Here is a 19,465-nt window from a genome sequence, read left to right as displayed (position 1 = left end):
CAGTCTTAAAAGGCTACATAAATACGGTCTGACTCCAACTACATGACATTCTGGAAAAGGCAAAACTATGGAGACAGTAATAAGATCAGTGGTTGTGGGGTGGAGGACAGGGGAGATGAATAGGAAAAGCACAGAGGATTTTTAGGGCAGTGAGAATTCTCTGTATAAGACTATAACAACTATGTTGTTGACAGAGATTGGTCTGTAGTTTCATTGTAATGTCTTTGTCTGGTTTGGGGTAATGCTGGCCTCATAGAATGAATTGGGAAGTATTCTCTGCTTCTGTCTTCTGGAAGAAACTGTAGAAAATTGGTATAATTTCTTCCTTAAATATTTGGTGGAATTCACCAGTGAACCCATCTGGGCCTGGTGCTTTTTGATGTGGAAGGTTATTTTTTTTTTTAAAGATTTTATTTATTTATTTGAGAGAGAGAGAATGAGAGACAGAGAGCATGAGAGGGAGGAGGGTCAGAGGGAGAAGCAGACTCCCTGCCGAGCAGGGAGCCCGATGCGGGACTCGATCCCGGGACTCCAGGATCATGACCTGAGCCGAAGGCAGTCGCCTAACCAACTGAGCCACCCAGGCGCCCCTGATGTGGAAGGTTATTAATTATTGATTTGATTTTGTTAATAGATATAGGCCTATTTAGATTGTCTATTTCTTCTTGTGTGAGTTTTAGCAGATTGTGTCTTCCAAGGAATTGGTCTGTTTCATCTGGGTTATCAAATTTATGGGCATAGAGTTGGGGGGTTTTTTTTGGTATTTATTTATTATCATTTTAATGTTCATGGGATCTGCAGTGGTGTCTTTTCATTTCTGACATTAGTAATTTGTGTCCTCTCTCTTTATTTCTTAGTTAACCTGGATAGAACTTATGATTTTTTTTATTTTTATTTTTTTAAAGATTTTATTTATTTATTTGACAGAGAGAGACACAGCAAGAGAGGGAACAGAAACAGGGGGTTTGGGAGAGGGAGAAGCAGGCTTCCTGTGGAGCAGGGAGCCCGATGCAAGGCTCGATCCCAGGACCCTGGGATCATGACCTGAGCCGAAGGCAGGAGCTTAACGACTAAGCCACCCAGGTGCCCCTAGAACTTATTGACTTTATAGATCTTTTCAAAGAACCAGCTTTTGTTTTCATTGATTTTTTTCTCTACTGACTTCCTATTTTCAACTTCATTGATTTCTGCTCTAATATTTATTATTTCTTTTCTTCTGCTTACTTTGAATTTAATTTGTTCTCTTTTTTTCTAGTTTCCTAAGGTGGAAGCTTAGCAAATAGATTTTACATATTTCTTCTTTTTCTAGTATATTCATTCAGTGCTATCTATAAGTTTCCCTCAAAGCCCCACTTTTGCTGTAATCCACAAATTTGTAAGTTGTGTTTCCATTTTATGCATTAAAATATTCAGTTCAAATTATTTTAAAATTTCTCTTTGAGATTTTTTTTCTTTCACACATGTGCTATTTAGAAGTATGTTGGTTTGATCTCCAAAATCTCCAGCTATCTTTGCTATTAATTTTTGGTAACAGAAATTAATTAGAATTAGTTTAATTCCATTGTGGTCTGAGAATAGACCGTATGATTCCTATTCTTTTAAATTTGTTAATGTGTATTTTATGGCCCAGTATGTGGTTTACCTTGGTCAATATTCCATGTGTATTTTGCTGTTGTTGGAAGAAGTAGTCCATAGATGTCCATTATATTCTGTTGATTGATGGTGTTATCAAGTTCAACAATATCCTTACTGATTTTCTGCCTGCTGAATATTTCTGGCAGAGCAGTATTGAAGTCTCCAACTATGATAGTGGATTCATTGATTTTCCCTTGCAGTTCTATCAGTTTTCATCCTCTGCATTTTGATCCTCTGTTGTTCTGTACATATACATTAAGGATCAAAATGTCTTTTTCTAGAATTGACTCCTTTAACATTACATAATGCCCCTCTTTATCCCTGATAACTTTCCTTGCTTTGAAGTTTTCTCTGTCTGAAATTAATATAGCTACTCCTGCTTTCTTTTGATTAGTGTTAGCAGTGTATATCTTTTGCCATCCATTTACTTTTTTGTTTTGTTTTTATTGTTATTGTATTATTTTAGCTTTACACTTTGTCATCCATTTACTTTTAATATATATGTGTCTTTATATTTAAAGTGAGTCTCTTGTAGACAACTCTAGTTGGGTTTGTTTTTTGATCCACTCTGATAATCTCTGTCTTTTGATTGAAGTATTTAGACTATTGATGTTCAAAGTGATTACAGATATATATTTGTTACTATTTTCTGTTTGTTGTCTTTGTTCTTTGTTCATATTTTTGTCTTCCACTCTTTTTCTGCCATCTGTGGTTTTAATTGAGCATTTCCTATGATTATTCCTATGATTATGTTTCCTCTCCTTTTAAAGCCTATCAGTTGTACTTTTTTTTTTTTTTTACTTTTTGTAGTGGGTTGCCCTATACATTTACAACTAATCTCTCTGCTCGTCAGTCTCCACATCTCTCCATGATTCTCCCCACCTTACCCCAGTTATAGCAGGAGGGTCTTGAAGCAGATATAAGTTAAAAATTCTTAAAATGCATTTACAAAGACAAAGCAAAAAGGTCTACCAAAGCTAAATAAACTAAGCAAGAAAACCCCATTAATTTGCCATTTGCTGACTTGACTTTTTTTAAATTGGACAATATTCACATTCCAAGTGCATTCAAAGTGATTACAGATATAGTTGTATTAATCCAAGTTCACATTTCTATAACACTGTACTGCTTCATGGGTAGGGAAAATACATTATAGTAACAAAATAATCCTGAATTCTCCCTCTTGTCTTTTGTATCATTGCTGTCATTCATTTCACTTATACATAAGCATGTGTAAACATATATATATACATATATATTTATATGCATACATAATTGAATACATTATTGCTATATAATAACTATTGCTAATAATATTTTGAACAAACTGTCATCTGTTAGATCAATTAAGAATATGAAATATACAAGATTTTATTTTACCTTCGATTATTCCTTCTGCAAGGTCTTCCTTTCTTTAGGTAGATACTAATTTCTGACTTACATCATTTTCCTTCTCTCTAAATAACTTCTTTTAACATTTCTTGCAAGGCAAGTCTACTGGCAACAAATTCCCTCAATTTTTGTTTGTCTGGGAAAGTCTTTATTTCTCCTTCACTTTTGGAGGATAATTTCTCAGGGTACAGAATTCTAGGTTGGTGGTTTTTTTCTTAATACTTAATATTTCACTTCACTCTCTTCTTACTTGCATGGTTTCTGGGGAGAAAGTCAGGTGTAATGCTCATCTTTTTTCTTCTATAGGTAAGATGCTTTTTTCCTCTGGCTTCTTCCAGGATTTTTTCTTTTTCTTTGATTTTCTGTAGCTTGATGATGATATGCCTAGGTGTAGTTTTTTGGATGTTTATTCTGCCTGGTGCTCTCTGAGCTGTGGTTTTGTGTGTTTTGGGGGAATTTTCATTAATTTGGGGAAATTTTCAGTCATTATTTTTTCAAATATTTCTTCTATTTCCTTCTCTCTTCTCCCTCTTGTCTTCCCATCACATGTATGTTACACCTTTTGTAATTGTCCTACGGTCCTTGGGTCTTTGTTCTGTTTTCTTCAGTCTTTGTTCTCTTTGCTTTTCAGTTTGGGAGCTTTATATTGCATCTTCAAGCTCAGCCACGTTCTTTCTTTCCTCAGCCATGTCCAGGCTATTAATGCACCCAACCAGAGCATTCTTCATTTCTGTTACAGTGTTTTTGATCTCTAGCACTTCTTTTTGTTTCTTTCTTAGAGTTCCTTTCTCTTTGCTTACATTGTCCATCTGTGCTTGCATGCTAGGTCTACTTTATCCTTTGGAGTCTTAGCATATTAATGATAGATATTTTATATTCCTGCTCTGATAATTCCAACATCCTTGCCATATCTGAATCTGGTTTTAGTGCTTGCTCACTCTCTTCAAACTGCATATTTTGCCTTTTAGCATGTCTTGTAATTTTTCTTGATAGCTGGATATAATATACAGGGTAAAAGGAACTGGTGTGAATAGGCTGTTGGTAATGTGTTGATGAGGGGTGTGTGTGTGTGTGTGTGAGTGTGTGTGTGTGTGTATAAGCATTCTATAGTCCTATGATTAGGTCTCAGTCTTAGCAAGTCCATATCTCTGAATTGTCCACTTAACACATGATTCTCAGGCTTTTTTCTCCTCCTTAAGTGGAAGAGAATGGCTAAATGGGGCTGGAGTTGGGTATTTCCCTTCTCCCACATGAAGGCTAGAGCTACACAAAAGTGTAGGGGCCTCCCTGTGACTGGGTGGCCCTGGAGTTTTGAGCTCTCAGACTTGTCTGCACTGAGCCTCTAGTTAATTACAGTTCAGGTTTTCCTATCTCAGCAATGGCTCCCTCCCAAGTTGCTGCTTGTGGGTTTCTATTTCGATAAGTTATGGTTCTCTGTATTTATTTATCTGTTGGTCTGTCCAATTTTGGGGGGCTGTGGTTTGCTCTATGACTTCACTTCTCTTATGGATCTTAAAGAGAGTTGACTTGTCATTTTGCTTAGCTTTTTACTTGTTAGGATAGAGTGGTGATGTCCACGTTTCCTACAGGCCAGGCCAGAAACCGGAAGTCTCCCTCCTCTCGTTTTAATTGAGCATTTTTAAATATACCACTTTATCTCTGCTTTTCACATATCAGTTATAACTCTTAATTTGTTTTAATGGCTACCCTAGAAGTTACAAAATACATTTTTAAAATATAAGTCTACTTTCAAATAATACTATACCACTTCACATGTAGTGTGGGTACTTTTCCCTTACCCATCTGCTGTAATCATGCATTACACTGTTACTGTTGTTGCTTTAAACAGAGTTATCTTTTACATCACTTAAGAATGAGAAAAAATAGGCTCCCTGCTCAGCGGGAGGCCTGCTTCTCCCTCTCCCACCTCCCCCGCTTGTGTTCCCTCTCTTGCGTGTCTCTTGCTGTCAAATAAATAAATAAGAAATCTTAAAAGAAATGAGAAAAAATAAAAAGATTGTATTTTACCTTCATTTATCCCTTCTCTGATGTTCTCCCTTTCTTTATGTAAATTAAGTTTCTGACCTTTATCATATTCTTTCTGCCTGTAGAACTTCTTTTATCATTTTTTTTTTCAGGGCAAGTCTGCTGGTGATGAATTCCCCCCATTTTTGTTTATTTGAGAAAAGCTTTCTATCTTTTTCACCTGTGAACAATAATTTCACTGGATGTGGAATTCCGGGTTGCTGAGTTTTTTCTTTGAACATTTTAAATATTTCACTGCATTCTCTTCCTGCTTGCTTTCTTTATGTTGAGAATTCTGCTGTAATTCTTATCTTTGTTCCTCTATAGGCAAGGTATGTTCCCTCCTCTGGCTTCTTTCAATATTCTTCTTCTATTTGGGTTTTCTGTAGTCTGAATATGATGAGCCCAGGTGTGAGGTTATTTTGTTTGTTTTGGTATTTATTCTGCGTGGTGTTCTCTGAGCTTCCTAGATCTGTGCTTTGGAAACTTTTGGCCATTGATACTTCAAATGTTCCTTCTCCATTTTCTCTTTCTTGTCCTCTGGTATTCCAGTTATGCATATGCTACACCTTTTCATGTGGTCCCACAGTGCTTGGATGTTCTGTTCTGTTTTTGTCATGCTTTTTCCCCTGTGCATTTCAGCTGGGATATTTCTATTGACCTATCTCCATGCTCACTGATTCTATCCTTGGCCATGGTTAGTCTTCGGATAAGCTCATAGAAGGCATTCTTCATTCTGTTGTAATGTTTCTGATTTCCCACCTTTCCTTTTTATTCCTTTTTAGAGTTTCCATTTCTCTGCTCACATTATCCATATGTTCTTGTATATTGTCTACTCTTCCCACTAGAGTCCTCAACATATCAATCATATTAGTTTTAATTTTCTGCCTGATATCCAACATGGGTGTCATATCTGAGTCTGGTTCTAATGATCGCTTTGTCTCTTCGATTTTCTTTTGCCTTTTGTCATGCTTTGTAATTTCCTGTTGAAAGTCAGATATGTGTTGAGTAATAGGAACCCATAAATGAAAATACTGAGCCACACACCTGATCTAGACTAGATTCTTGGTTGAATCAATGGGTCTATTTGGCTCTAAATCATTAATTGCTACTGGTTTAGTTGGGTGGTGACCCAAAGAGTTTGGCTTTGCCTCTCTCAAACATAGAGTTAGAATCACAATTTAGCTCTCCTCACCCCAGCGGCTCAGCTATGAATGTTGCAATAGGTAAATTTCTTAAAAATAAATGAAGGGTACCTTCCAGGTACCCCAGATGCTTTAAGCAGCACCCAATGACATATTTAAGTATAGGGTCTGCCAGAACCACCACCCTCTCTTGAGAAAATAACCTCCCTAATTGCACGCTGACCCAAGATACATTCTCCCAAGTAAATAACACTTTGTTCAGAAGCATCCTAATTAGGTATTTACCTCAGAGATTGCAATGGCTTCACACTTCTCTCCAGGGAAAGTATTAAGCATATCAGGGCCAACAGGACTGAAAAACAAACCAGCGTCAAGAAAATAAACCCTATTAATGATTTTCCATGAGATGGCAGAGGGCCAGGGCTCTGGGGAGGAAGCTGCTGGCCAACCGTGGAGTCAGGCAGCCTCCCTGCCTGAATGGAGGCAGCCCCTTTGGAGATAGCTCAGGGGGGGTGGCACTGAGAGGCAGCCCATCCTTGTCCTGCCTCCCCAGAGTCAGGAGTTGGGGCTGTGCAGGGAAGGCCTTCTGTCCACTCACAGACTGCTGAAACAAGAGCCAGCGTGTGAGCTGGGGCTCAGTCATTAGGAATCGTGTGTTAGGTGAGACGGAAAGGGGTCCTCCTCTCTGTTCCCTTCTCTTGCTTCTCATGTTCCTGGGTCACCTGCAACCCCTGGGGGAGCCAGGGTGCCTCTGACAGCCTTGTCTGCCCACTCTCCTTCTGTCTTGTCCCTCTTGCTTCCTCTGTCTTTCACTTCTCCTGAACTCATCTCATGCTCCCTGCCTCTCCCTCCTTCCCTTTCCTTTCTTCCTTTCCATCTCAACAACTCCCTTCTCTGTTTTCCTTTTCTCTTCCTTCTTCCCTCTTCTTCCTCCCTCTTTTCCATCTCCCTGTGCCTCCTCTGGAACTCTAGGAAGTCTGGCCGGTCCTCACCAACCCCCCAGCAGATGTGCCCTGGCTGTGGTGCTCCCAGGGCAGGCCCTCTGGTGCTCAGAACACCAACCTCAGCCTCCCACCAGGACCTGACAGGAGATACCCCTCCAACCTCATTCTCTTCTTGCAGGCACCACCCACTGGGCCTCAGGATCGTAAAGTCTCATGGGCTGAAGTGCTGACACACTGTGAGGAATGCAGAGCCTGCCCTGGAGAGCCCTGGGGGGATTTCTCAGCACGTTGGATCCAACCACAGTCAGTGAAGAAGGCCCAGAGCACTTGGGGCCTCTTCTCGTCCGGGCTTCTTCTCAGTGGCCCAAAGATTATGCCCTTTTGTGTTCATCCTCAGATCCCTTGTCTTCCAGCACCGAGGGGCTTCATCAGCATGGGCAGATTCAAAGGCACCTCAGAGACTGTCCATTCTGGAATTTGTAACTTGGGGTTTAGGACTGGGAGGCTTGTATTAGTCAGCTGGGGCTGCCAGAGCAGAGCACTGAAGCCAACAGACATCTATTTTCTCACAGTCCTGGAGGCTGGAAGTCCAAGATCAAGGTGTCACCAGGGTTGGCTTCCTCAGAGGCCCCTCTCCTTGGCTTGCAGATGGCCGTCTTCTCCCTGGGTCTTTACATGGTCTTCCTTCGGGGTGGGGGTGGGTCCTACTCTCTCCTCATAAGGACACCAGCCATATTGGATTAGGGCCCACCCCAGTGACCTCATTTTAACTTCCTCTTTAAAGACCCTGACTCCAAATGCAATCCCTTTCTGAGGTACCAGGAGTTAAGACTTAAACATACGAATCTGGGGGGACACAACTCAGCCTGTAATAAAGTTTGTGGATAAAATCAGGGGGAAATAGGAAGGGAAAAACTGCATTTTTATTTTTACTAACTTACTGAAATGTAGCGTTTCCTTCCTACATCACAAATGTGCGCAATAAACCACACATGCATTAACAGCACCTGTGATGTTGTGACTGATAAAAATCACAAATATTTTCACATCAAATTATGGTTCTCACAGATACCCTGAAATACTGTCTGTGCTCATAACCACTTTGAAATTACAGTTGTTATGCCTACCGCTGGGGGACTTACTCTTTACTGTACCTATTAAGAGGTACATATGGTACTACATAACAAAATTGGTTTTCTCAATATGTTGATAATTTTATGACAATATAATTGGTTTCCCTTGTATATTTGATTTTATTTTCTACACTTCAAACATTATTCTTACAGGATGTCTATAAGCCTCACCAACTACCAAAGGGACCGATTTCAAAACTTCACTTTTACATGGGAGGAAAATGGAGCTCAGAGAGGACAATTCACTTGTCCATAGTCACACAGCAAGTTAGTGGAAGGGCTGGGGCTAGAGCACAGGTCTCATGATCCCTGGTGCATTGCTTGGTCCACTCTGCCCTATTTGCTAACTGTTCTCCCCTGATGAAGACTGGTATAAAATCCTTAGCCATAATAAGAATTTTCCAAACACCTGCAGATTATGAGTATACGCCATATATTCCTCCGATGTGTGACCTTCAGGGGCACCCTTCCCTTTAATAGCCAACTAGCCTCATCCCCTTTCTGAGGGATGGAAGGAAGGCCAGCTTTAACTGCTTCCCCTATCAACGTATTAGGGAGGTCTCAGGGATGCATGTGGTTTCCACAAATGGGTACCTGTTTTCTCTGATCGCACCATCTAGGAGGGCACCCAACTCATCCTGGTTTGTCTGGAACTTCCCCAGTGCTATCACCGAAAGTCCCATGACCTGGGATGCACCCCCCCACTCCGCACTAGCAGGGGTGTTTGGCCACCCCACCCCACAGCCAGTTACTCCATCCCTTGGGGCATCTCTCACCATCTCATTTATTGGCCTGTCCAGGCTGCTCTTTGCCCAGCCTGTGTGGTTCTCCAAAGTCCAGCAAAAACCAGGCTATCTCCTGCTTTTCTGTTTCTCTGAAAGACTTAGGAATTATATTGTAGGAAAGAGAGTAACCTAATATCTGAGAGGGGATCTCAGGACCCCAGCCCACAGGCTCGTTCTCTTTCCTTGGCCCCCAACCTGCTGCTGTTTGGTGTGGGTCAATGTGTGACCTGTGGTGCTGAGGGTCATCCCCCTTTCCCCATCAGGAGCCCCTGACCATGACCCTTTGCCCTCTGCTCTCTTGGGGATCAGACAGCTAATGTCCTTCCCACTTCCCAATCAATATCCTGATCTTTCTCAAAGGTGCTTCTCTGGTGTGAGGACCAGTTCCAACATTATTACACAGCACAGCTCAGCTTCTAATTCTCACTCTCCCCAGCTTGGCTTCACCTCTGCACAGTGAGAACATTCATTGATGTGGTTTTCTCAAAATGATCAAAGCTTCCTTCCCTCCATTCCTGGAGCAAGGCAGCATTAAAAGAACAATTTGCCCTGGTCCCGACCCCTGGGGCAGTAGAAGATATATTTGCGTTATTGCTGCAAGCATTCTTTTATTCATTCAAGATGGATTTATTGAGACCTACAATGTGCTGGGCACCGAGCTGGGATGTGTAGACACAAAGAGGAACAAGATCTTAAGACTGGTTTTCTGCTAGTAAGCGAGGTAGACCATTACTAGCGACCATCCTATGACATGGCCAGGGTTATATGGTGCAATCTAGCAGGTGTTGGGTGAACCAACCGAGGATGAGGTAGGTTCCATCCTGGTGATGGGGTGGAGGGCGGGGAAGAGAAGGTGTGGTGTCCTGACTCTCAAAAGGTGGGTCTATCAACAGCATCACCTGGGAATTTGTTGGAAATGCAAATTGGCAGCCCAACCCCCACCTCCTGAATCAGAATCTCTGGGGCTGGGGCTCAGGCACCTGCATGCTAAGTAGGCCTGCAGAGAAATTCAGAACCACTGAAGTTCTCCAGCCAGTGGCACAGTGGATGCTGGGGTGCCCTCTCCAATACCCTTTACAGGTCAGCGCAAGCATCCCCGAGCTGCCCCCTTCTCTGGAGAATTGCCCTCTGCCAGGAAGTCGCCTCAGCCAGGAGGTTACCTCCATCCCCACCCCCACAGATTGCAGCCAATGACTGATGGAGCCACAGAGAGCTGCTGTCTTTGCCTCAGGTCTGTGCGTGTAGCAAGCTCTGGGGTGGGGGGTGGGCGGGGTGCGGGGCATGATGCACAGCTTTGCATATGTTCAGACTGAAGCTCGTCCCCAGCTAAATCTACACTCTTGCTCAGCTTGGACCCTCCCTTATCCTTCTTTCCTCATGCCCTTTCCCGTAAATCACTTGAACAAGAAACGCTGTCTCAGGCTCTGCTTCTAGGCACCAAAGTCAAAGGCTTCACTGAGGAAGGAAGCTTGAAGGAGAAACATCCAGGCGGAGGGAACAGAATGTGCAAAGGCATGGAGATGTAACCCAGCTCCACAGGGTTGCCTACCCACCAGTTATTTCATATGGGTGGAATGTGGGGTACCTGGGAGGCAAAATCTGAAAACTTTCCAAGTCCTGCAAGGGAGTATCTGTATCCCAGGGCAGCGAGATGCCCCTGAGAGGTAAGGTAGGATGGGGTGCGAGTTGATTTGCATTTTGGACAAATCACTCTGGCAACAGTGGAGAGATGGCTTGGAGACCAGACCATTTAGGTGGAGATTTCAGCAGTCCCATCCTAAATGGTGAGGGCCACACCTAAGGAGCTGAGGGAGGAGGGTCAAGAGGAGATCCACTGGTAAGAGGTACAGAAGGTAGAGGCACATCTGCTGGATGTGGTCATCAGCCACTGTGGTCCTTTCAGTGCCATGGGCAGAAAGGTGCAGGGGACACCAGTGGCTGGGAGGTGGGGGATGGGGTGAGGAAGGGTAGAAGGGCGTATAGAAACAGCTCTGTGAAGCCTGGCTGAGGTGGGACAGAGACAGGCAGGCACAGGCGCCCCTCTGGAGCATGTCATGGTCAGATAGGACAGCTGGCCATAGCTGGCTTCAGGCTGGGCTTCCAAGCGAAGCAGAACCACCTGGACGCAGGAGATTCTAAAGGTGACCTTAACCTCATGCACCTCGCTTGAACTGTCTGAGTTACCTGCCGGAGCAGAGGGTGAAGACACAGAGAAGTTACGTGTATTATCACACATTCTCAACCTCACACCTCAGCCAGGCATCAGCAGATCAGTTTGTATGTACCTGGACAGAAGGGCGATAATTTAATACGGGTGACATTATTTGAACATGCATTTTTCACTGGTGGAGATGCAAGTACATTCTCCAAGGTAGTTTTTAGCAATGCTTTAAAGAGATGATCTAATCAATCACTTCGGATTCCCCTGCTGCTTATTGGAGCCATTGATCATGATGAATTCTCTCGGTGTTAATGGGCGTCATCAGTGCTTCTATAGGATTCTCCCTGCACCTCAGCTTTAAATAACAAGATTGTTATTTTTGACATGTTATTCAGGCTTGGATTCCCCCCTCCCCCTACTGCTTCATGTCTGGGAGACCCTCACCTTGAAAGCACTTCTCCCTCTGGTTCACCCAAAGAAAGTCAATTTGCCCCAGATTTGGGGACTGGAACTAAGCCGAGATGCCTTTACACAGACGATTTAGGGGTTGGGCTTAATTGTAGATGTTCTAATGTCTTTGCAAAGGTTGCAACACGTCCCTCCTGGTGTTAAATATTTATCTTCTTCCCAAGGCCAGAATTAGCTATGTGCTTGGACTTCCCCGGGGATCTGGCAAGTTGCTGGGGCTCCCAAGGAGCTCCATGTGGCTGTAGTGCTGGGAAGCCTGGTGATCTGTGAGGTGGTCCTCCTTCAGTTGTGAAGACGATATAAAATAGTACCCAGCTATTACCTCCCAGTGATTATTCTATTTGACCAAGAAAATTTGAATCAGAAGAGCACGTGTCCCATATCGGTCCCCTAAAGCAAGCGTTCCCTGAGGACCAGTGAGATTAACGGGCTCAAGAGAATGGCAAGGACTGAAGGAGTGAATGAATGAGTGGAGGAGATCACACGGGCCATAGGATGGGGTGCAGGATGCACACTCTCAGCCTGGCAGAGTCTAGTTTCAGCTTCCAGCACCATAGTTTTGTCTAGCCAGCCTTGACTCTGATCTTGGGTTCAAAAACTTCTCCCCAACGACCCTCCCTGTCAGCCCATCTTTATTGCTAGCCTGGTCTCTGTCGTTTCTGGTTTTGGCTCATCCCCCACCCCCAGGAGTAATGGGGTGCAGCATGTCTGTGCAGGGGGGCAGGGAGAATGGGACCCAGGGCTCATATGGACCCCTCGCATCATCTTTGGATCAAGAGAAGAAAGAAGCCATAATGTGGACAAGAGGGCTTTGGGATGACAGTATTTGTCAAGTTCCCTCATTTGTGTGATCCCCAACCCTCACTGCCACTTCCAAGGGAAGAGTGTGGGCTGAGTGAGTGAAAGAGTGAGAGAATGAATGGACCTTAACTGCACCTTTCTTCTTCTCCATGTCATCGGACCATCACTCTTTTGGCTTGGAATGCTCTCTGCGTGCCTCATTCTCCATCTCCTCCCTCACCATCTTGGAGACTAGCTCAAATGTCACTTGTACATGTCCCTCTTTTGATCTTTCTGAAAGACAAACATGACACTGTCACCTCTGAATTTAGAACCTTTAAATGCCTCCTCAAATCCATTCAGCAAATACTGAACTGGTGCAAACATTGCAATATGTTTCCCAGTACTTGGGATGTAGCTGGGTACCAGGCAAGACTGCAGCTAAAGTTGGTCTCCTCATGGAATGTGCATTCTAGTACAGGAGAGAGCCCTTGGACAAGAAAAAATAAACCAGAAGTTTCCAGATGGTAGTGTTTGGAGCAGATAATCTTGGGATGGCAGATGGGAGGCCCACATTAAGTGCTCTTTGTAGCCACACTCATCCTCTTCACCTTTGCTGCCTGTCTCTAAATCTCTCTCTCTCTCTGACATACACAGCTCCAGCTTTCTCAGGTCACAGGAAGCTAGAAGAAGCATCTGGGTCATTGGTTTATGACAACATGAAATGGAACTTTCATGGGGCATGCCAGAGATGTTGGTTTAGGGGAGAGGAAAGGCCTTGATCAAGGGAACTCAGGAAGGGAATATTTGTCCAGGGTCTACTGAAGAAAGGCAATAGGGTCCAGGGGTAACCTTGCCTCCCCTTCAGCCTCTGTCTTCCCCTCCACTCCTTTCAGATCAGAGTCTGTACAGAGATGGCAGTTGGTGAGCCTTGGGGAAAAAAAATTTTTTTTTCCTGTTCTATGAGTCAGAAGAACTGGGTTCTAGTCCTACCTCTGCCCAGGCAATCTCAGGAAAACTCCTTTGCGGGCCCCGATTTCCTCATCCCTGAGATGACAAGGTGGCCCCTTCCAGCTCTGAGTTTGAGCAGGCATCTCACTTCCCTGAAGCTCAGTCACTGCTCCTCAGCAGCTCCCTCACAGGGGTCAGCACCAAAAAGTAGCTTGTGATTTGAAAAACCTTGGCAGGGGGCATTTGTTCAGTTAAGACTTTCAGAGGCTCTGTTACGTCTTGTGACACCTGCCTTCTCCATTGACTTTCTTCTGTTCCTGGTAATCAAGAGGAGGGTAGAATTCCAAAATAAGAAAAGCGGAGATGCAGAACAAACCTGCAGGTCTCTGCTGGGATGGTCATTATGGTGAACGCTAGGTATTTCCACCAGGATTGTATCTCCTGCCCCTTGGGTGGTTGGATGGGGCCATGTGATCACTGATGGCCAGTAAGTTGTGAGTGGGAGTGATGCACCTCACTTGCAGGCCAGAGCATTTAGGTCACAGTTGAAACCCTTCAGAGCTCTTGACAGTATTGGAGAAAGAATCTGCTCTGTCAGTCTGGGTCTCTGAATGACCAAGTTCAGCAGAGCCTCCAGCTGACCCTAGATAGATGAACAACATAAGAGAGAAATAGCCATTGTTACCTTAGGTCACTGAGATTTGAGGGTTCTTTGTTACTATGTCATAACACCCCGTGTCCTGACTATTACACAAACCCAGATTCTGTTAAGATCAGTGGAGAACATGGTTGCTTTGCCCTGAGCAACTTTCATTTCCCTTCCCTAGTCAGCCCTTTCTGAGTCAGCTGGACATGAAAGCAGCCAAGGAAGGAACAAAAAGAGCTTGATCTCTCGGGGATGAGTGTGAAGGCTTTCCCCAACTTGTTCTTTTACCTGCCAGGAAAAAAAAAGAAAATATCCATTAGGAAATTATCTTCAAGAGCCCCATGTGAGGGCAGAGAACTTTCCTCATTGTTTGCGGTAATGTTGGTAGATGACATGCTTTACTATGAATACTATCAAGAGGGGTTATTATCGTAGTCCAACTCACTGTTTGCCTCAGACTTTTATTACCAGGGAAAGCTAAGTACATGCATAGGAATTTTAATGTCTAACCAAGACCCCACAGATGATTTCAAAAACAAAACAAAACAAAACAAAACCAACTGTATGGACTTAGGAAGAAATTTTAGCAGAAAATTTCCCGATAAGAAAACTCTACTACTAGAAAATTTTCATATACCATCGTAGTGGCTCATTATCCCTAAAGCAGAATTTGGGGTGTGTTCAGTATAGGACCCACTGGTACTTCACTTGGCAAGCAGTGTCAAGACAGTCATAATTTCAATTTCAATTTCAATTTATATTAATTAAGATTAAATATAATGAAAAGTTTAGTTGCTCAGTTGTGCTAGCCACATTTCAAATGCCGCTCAGATATAGAACATTTCGCTAGCTGCAGAAAGTTCTATGGACAGCACTAGATAGCAGTAGTTTTCAAATTCCTTGCTAAAAGGAAATCTTGTGAGAAGGTCCCCTGTGTGAAACAGATTCAGAGAGATGTTCTGAGTCCCACCTGTCCTCTATCTCTCCTGACAGTCTCTCAGGAGGCTATAAGGAACCCCGCAGAGCAGTTTGAGAACCACTCAGCCTATATGCGCTCTTCCCCACCCGCAAATGGCCTCCCCATCCCCAACACAGTGAGTTTCCTCTCCCTAACATGCCCTTCCCTCTGCTCTGCCTGTTTAATCATGTTAACCATCCTCTAAGACCCAGTTGGTAGGCCATGAAGCAGATCCCACTCAAAAGTGGGGTTAGTCACTCTCTGTATTCTTTACTGGTGCATCAGCTGCCTTGAATTGGGCCTGTCTCCCCAACTACGAGGACAGGGACCAGATCCTGGCATCGTTGTTTCCATGGCACACGGCAATCCTTGGGGAATGTTAGTGGAGTGGATGAACACAAGTGTGGCGGGACCTTGCAATGGGCCTGTCTCCCCAATTGGACTGTGGGGCCGGGGTGCTATCTCGTTTTCTCAAGAAAGCAAACTCACATTGACCCACTGTGTAAGCACAATTGGGTCCTGTTTCTCAGATCTGTCTCCAGTGCTGGTGGGCAAGGATACTGTGGCTGGGCAGGGCTTGGAGCTTAGCAGGAGCTCAACTCATTCTTCCCTCTTACGTATACTTGTCAGGCGCCTACTGCATGCATGGGAGCAGTGAGAACTGGGGACAGAGCCCTGGTAAAGCTACATAATCCTTTGCCCTCATAAAGTTCAAGCCCTAACTCTCAGCATGACTATATGTGGAAATGGAGCTTTTAGGAAATAATGAAGGTCAAATGAGGTCATACAGATGAGGTCCTCATTTGATAAAATTGGTGGCCTTATAAGAAGAGGGGGAGAGAGGGAGAGATCGCACGGATAAGCACACAGCAAGAAGACGGCCATCTGCAAGCCAAGACGGTTCTCACCAGAACCCAACCAGGGTGGCACCCTGATCTCAGACGTCCAGCCGCTGGAACTGTGAGAAATAAATGTCTGTTCCTTGAGCCCCCATCTGTAGCATTTGCTATGGCAGTCTGAGTAGACTAAGACACCTCTGTAGGGACTTTGGCTTTTACTCTGAGATGGGGGCCATGGAGGTTTTCGGTAAGTGGCGTGGACTGACCTCTGCTCTAGAGGGATTCATCTGGTTTCTGTGCTCAGAACAGAGGGGATGAGGGGACAGGTGGAAACAGAGAGACCTGAGGGAGGGCTATTGCAAACATCAGGCAAAATCCATATGGCAGGATACCATTCAGCAGTAAAAAATACTGCTGATACCTGCCATAACATGGAAGAACCTCAAAAACATTCTTCCCTCCCACAAACATGCGTTAGGCACCTACTGCGTGCATGGCCGTAGTTAGTACTGGGGATGGAGCCCTGGCAAAGAGAAAGAAAACCAGCCACAAAGACCACATGTTGTATGATTCCATTTATATGAAATGTCCAGAAAAGACATGATGAAAACGTCCCCAAACAAAATTATGGTGATGGTTGCATAACCATAAATTTACTGAAAATCATTGGTTTGGACCAGGGCAGTAGTGGGGGGTGGGGTGGTGAGAGGCAATCAGATGCTCTTCTGTGGGTGCGGCAAATGGGATTTGCTGACATATTGGACATGGGATGGGAGAGAAAGGGGAGCCCAAGATTGATCTCCATGCTAATACTCATAGCACTTACCTGTTGCAGACCCGGGTCCAAGCCTGTTGCAAATATTAACTCCTTTAATCCCCCAAAAAATCCTATGAGTTAAAAACTATTTTCCTCATCTTTTTTTTTTTAAGATTTTATTTATTTATTTATGTGAGAGAGAGAGAGGGCGTATGAGCAGGGGGGAGGGACAGAGGGAGAGGGAGAAGCAGACTCCCTGCTGAGCAGGGAGCCTAACTCAGGACTCCATCCAAGGACCCCGGTACCATGACTTGAGCCGAAGGCAGATGCTTAACTGACTGAGCCATCCAGGAGCGTCCCTATTTTCCCCATCTTACAAATGAAAAGACTGAGTCACAGGAAGGTAAAGCACCTTGCCCACGGTCACATATTTAGGGCGACTCCAAGGATCTAGATGAGCGGAGTTGACATGTACTAAGATGAGACAAAGCGGTTAGAGCAGCTGATTTGTGGGATAAAAGATCGGAAGGGCAGCGTGGACACGTCAAAGCTGAGAGGCCCTCCTGGCTGTGTGCAGTGAGCCATGGCATGATCAGCTCCAGAGTTTACAGGAGGGGTCTGGGGTACAGACATAAATTTAGAGTCGTCAGTGCATCCATGGTATTTAAAGCCCTGAGTCTCAGCCGAGGAGTGAGTGTAGACAAAGAGGAGAAGGGGTCCCGGAGTCCCCTGCCATTTAGAGGTTGTTGAGATGAGAAATGAACAAGAGGTTGGGGGACCAAGTGGCCGGTGGGGCAGGAGGAAACCCAGCAGAGGGTGGTGCCTGGGCAGCAGGGGGTGAGTGTCTCGAGGGACCGGGAGGTGGCCGTGGTAAAAGCTGCTGACAGGTCACACCAGGTGAGATCAAAAAGCCGGAGCGCTAGGAGGCCGAGGCCCCGGCTCCTGCCGGCACAGAGCTGAGCAGAGCCCCTACACCAGCGTTCCTGGTCATTGCATGAGCTGACACAGGGAGGCTAGGTGGCCTCCGAGACAGAGGGACCCGAGCACTCTGAACCCTACGGAGGTTTAGGCCCAGGCAAACATGAGATATGCCAGGGTGGCCCCTCTCCAAGGTCATATTTAGGGGACACCACCTATCCTAGGAGCACTCTTCTTCCTTCCAAACCAACAGAGGAAAGCAAGGACTCCGAACTTGCCTGCGACCTTGGCACCGAGGTGACAAGGTCAGAGGGGAAGGATCAGTGAAGCGGCTGGTCAAGGAGCCAGATGAAGACCATCTCCCGAACCGTGCTGTGGGAGAAAGTGTCTGTAGGTGTATGAGGATGAAAGAAGCTGGAACATCGGGGCTCAGCTTGCTTTGCTGCAGGACTCCCTTGCCTAATCATAAAACAAAAGGCATTTTTTACTTAGAAAGGCAATTACGAGCTGTCCCAGCCCGATGGGATCCCGTGGGTTGGGTCAGAGCCCTATGCGGCGAGGAACGAGATGCCAGGGGTGGTGGTGGGCTCTCTGTGGGGAGTCTGCCCATCACAGGGCACCGGGTTTTCTGCCCCACCCTTGGGACAAACAAGAGGTGAGGACAGAAATTCCAGTTTCCAGACATGAGTCAGCACACCTGGTGATTCTAAGAACTCCAGGCGATGACGAAGTCTCCCTTTAGCCAGGCAGATGGAGCCTCAACACGAAGATTTGGGTAATTAGTGTAATTTGGGTAATTAATTGGCCTGATTTGGTCTCATCTGGACTCCACAGTTCTCCCTAACATTGGAGATACAATTAGAGGTTGTACATGTTTCCCTATTGACCCGCTTGAGGGAGACTCCTTCTGAGTTTCCCTGACAGGGTGTGAATGACTTCATCCGGCTGATAGAGTGAAATGCAGCGTCTGTCCTTTCCGCCCTGTGGTTGGTGTGTGGAGAACGGCTGACCGGAGACCAGCTCCTGGCAATCCCAAGGCAATTTACATGGGGGCCGGCAGTCAGGCTAGACAGTCTTCAAGATCCCATCTGTATGAGTTGGCCAGGGCCGCCAAAACAAAGAGCCACAGACTGGGTGGCTCACACAACAAAGATGGATTGTGTCACGGTCCTGGAGACCAGAAATCTGAGATCAAGGTGTTGGCAGGGCTGCTTTTTTGTGGGGCCCTTCTTCTTGGCTTCTAGATGGCCTCCTTCCCCCTGTGTCCTCACATGGTCATCCCTCTGCACCTGTGTCCTAATCTCCTCTTCTTAGGACTATATGACAACAGTCATATCAGATCAGGGCCTACCCTAATGATCTCATTTAACTTAATTCCTACTCTAAAGACCCTGTCTCCAAATACAACCACGTTTTCTGAGGCCCTGGGAGTCAGGAGTTCAACACAAATCAGTCCACCACCTCATCCAATCCCGAGATTCAAAGATTCTGGGTCCCCCTCTTTTGCTAACTCCCCCCGAACTGAGGTGCAACATTCCCTCTCCGGGCCTGTTTTCGCCTCTGCTCTGCCTCCCTCAATCGGGAGGCACAAATCAGTTCATGGACAAGAAAGTGCTTTGTCAAGTCCACAGCACTGGTCCTCGGAGGGACAGCACCACCCCTAGGGAGCACTTTGGAAATCTGTGGCTGTGTGCTTTGGGTTGTCACAATAGTTAGGGGACCTCATTGCATATAGTGGGCAGGATCCAGGGAGAAGCCCTGCTTCATGAGGGACGGTCCCATAGCATGAACTCTCCTCTGTGCCTTCATGTACGTGAAAAACAACCACCCATCATCGTCCAAACCTAGCACCGAATTCTATGGTACATATAAACACAAAGTATTGCTTTTTTTTTTTTTTCTCAAAGTTTAAATGTATGCTTTTTATG

Source organism: Neomonachus schauinslandi, chromosome 9 (assembly GCF_002201575.2).
Source record: "Neomonachus schauinslandi chromosome 9, ASM220157v2, whole genome shotgun sequence".
Taxonomy (NCBI): Eukaryota; Metazoa; Chordata; class Mammalia; order Carnivora; family Phocidae; genus Neomonachus; species Neomonachus schauinslandi.
The sequence above is the reverse complement of the archived record's forward strand: the minus strand, read 5'-3'. Positions refer to the sequence as shown.